Consider the following 2500-nt stretch of genomic DNA (forward strand, 5'->3'; position numbering starts at 1 on the left):
AACAAGTCTTAAAAACAAGCTGCAAGTCTTTAGTTAACTCCCAGCGTCAAAGTATTGCTGAATCTAGTAAGATTAAGTGTAAGTCTATCCATAGGCCCACACGTTTGAGTAGAAAAGTAATAAAATCAACTAGGTCATAGTCACTTGCTCTAATTTTGGCGAGGTGTTACTTTAAACCTAAGTATGTATAAATAACCCTTTAACAACCTGTTCATTCGCTTACGGCCATACCACCCTGAACACGCCCGATCTCGTCCGATCTCGGAAGCTAAGCAGGGTCGGGTCTGGTTAGTACTTGGATGGGAGACCGCCTGGGAATACCAGGTGCTGTAAGCTTTTAATACCTCCTTTAGCCAGAAGAGGGCGCTGTTGCCTCACTAGTGGAGAAAGGACTGAGAGAAACAGGCCAGTGGAAAATGAAACATGATTTTATTTGGCAGTCTGTCCTCTCTTTTTTTTTTGTTGTTGCAATTTTCATCAATGTTTTCAGTGAGTATTAATACATATTACGCTCTCTGGAGGCTGTTTTCAAAGTTCAGTTTTACATTCAAAAAGTACATGTAGCCTACTTAAGTAAGGACTACTGCATTAACATATTTTAATTACTTGTACTTAGGTTACTCTTTACTTCCCCACAACACTCTGGTAGCCATATTATACATTTGATTCAACTGGAAATATTCACCATCATTATAAATGTTTTCACATCAATAATAAACATTTACACCAAATCAGGAATTATTATAAATGATTACTATTAAGATTGAATTTAAAAAAAACCTGCAAACAAGTGATGCTTACTTATCAATCAATTGACGATTTTTCAGAAGTTGACCATTTCGCATCGTCACTTTTACTGTGGATTTATTAAGGTTTTCAATCCTGCAAACTTGTGAACAGTGAACAGCAGAAATAAGTTTAAATGTTGCATTAAGGCACACAAGATTTAGGATTATTATAGTAGCCTAAGCAGTGATTGATTAAGATACAAGGGACAACTCGAAATTATGTTTTTATCACCACTTACTTGTTTTGAGGTAATCTTGAATGACAAATGAATAAATCAGCCATTGCAATGTTTCATGTAGAAATCATAACCCTGTGGGGCATACATATTTGATCCCCTCACATTCTCCATTGTAACTAATCATTAAAAAAACAATCCTCCATTAGGAATCACAAAGGAACACTTACTAATTATATGAAAATTCATAATTATTACAATCAGTCCCTATATATGCTATAGATGATCCCCAATCAAAATTCAGTGTAAGCTACTTTGTAGGAAAGTAGAAGCAATGATAGACAAATAAAAAAAGAACTGCAGTGCATAGCAGGAGGTTACAGCGCCCCCTGCTGGCTGAAGCAGGTATTAAAAGCTTACAGCACCTGGGATTCCCAGGCGGTCTCCCATCCAAGTACTAACCAGGCCAGTTTTGAAAGAGGGAAGTTAATCTTCACGGAATCGGTTTGTTCAATGTGTTTATCAGACGTTTGAACGTTCAGTTTGCCCGCAAGTCGTGAAACAAGTCTTAAAAACAAGCTGCAAGTCTTTAGTTAACTCCCAGCGTCAAAGTATTGCTGAATCTAGTAAGATTAAGTGTAAGTCTATCCATAGGCCCACACGTTTGAGTAGAAAAGTAATAAAATCAACTAGGTCATAGTCACTTGCTCTAATTTTGGCGAGGTGTTACTTTAAACCTAAGTATGTATAAATAACCCTTTAACAACCTGTTCATTCGCTTACGGCCATACCACCCTGAACACGCCCGATCTTGTCCGATCTCGGAAGCTAAGCAGGGTCGGGCCTGGTTAGTACTTGGATGGGAGACCGCCTGGGAATACCAGGTGCTGTAAGCTTTTAATACCTCCTTTAGCCAGAAGAGGGCGCTGTTGCCTCACTAGTGGAGAAAGGACTGAGAGAAACAGGCCAGTGGAAAATGAAACATGATTTTATTTGGCAGTCTGTCCTCTTTTTTTTTGTTGCAATTTTCATCAATGTTTTCAGTGAGTATTAATACATATTACGCTCTCTGGAGGCTGTTTTCAAAGTTCAGTTTTACATTCAAAAAGTACATGTAGCCTACTTACGTAAGGACTACTGCATTAACATATTTTAATTACTTGTACTTAGGTTACTCTTTACTTCCCCACAACACTCTGGTAGCCATATTATACATTTGATTCAACTGGAAATATTCACCATCATTATAAATGTTTTCACATCAATAATAAACATTTACACCAAATCAGGAATTATTATAAATGATTACTATTAAGATTGAATTAAAAAAAAACCTGCAAACAAGTGATGCTTACTTATCAATCAATATTTTTTCAGAATCAATTGACGATTTTTCAGAAGTTGACCATTTTGCATCGTCACTTTTACTGTGGATTTATTAAGGTTTTCAATACTGCAAACTTGTGAACAGTGAACAGCAGAAATAAGTTTAAATGTTGCATTAAGGCACACAAGATTTAGGATTATTATAGTAGC

At 36.6% G+C, this 2500-nt stretch overlaps 2 non-coding genes across 2 annotated transcripts; both read left to right on the forward strand.

Moving 5' to 3' along the window:
• Window positions 1-217: 217 nt before the first annotated feature.
• LOC136181580 (5S ribosomal RNA) lies at window positions 218-336 on the forward strand. The gene has a single exon (XR_010667927.1). It is a non-coding gene; the product is annotated as a 5S ribosomal RNA (ribosomal RNA).
• A 1405-nt stretch (window positions 337-1741) lies between these two features.
• LOC136181617 (5S ribosomal RNA) lies at window positions 1742-1860 on the forward strand. The gene has a single exon (XR_010667964.1). It is a non-coding gene; the product is annotated as a 5S ribosomal RNA (ribosomal RNA).
• Window positions 1861-2500: the final 640 nt, after the last annotated feature.

The sequence above is a fragment of the Labrus bergylta genome, chromosome 13 (genome assembly GCF_963930695.1).
Source record: "Labrus bergylta chromosome 13, fLabBer1.1, whole genome shotgun sequence".
In the NCBI taxonomy this organism is placed as follows: domain Eukaryota; kingdom Metazoa; phylum Chordata; class Actinopteri; order Labriformes; family Labridae; genus Labrus; species Labrus bergylta.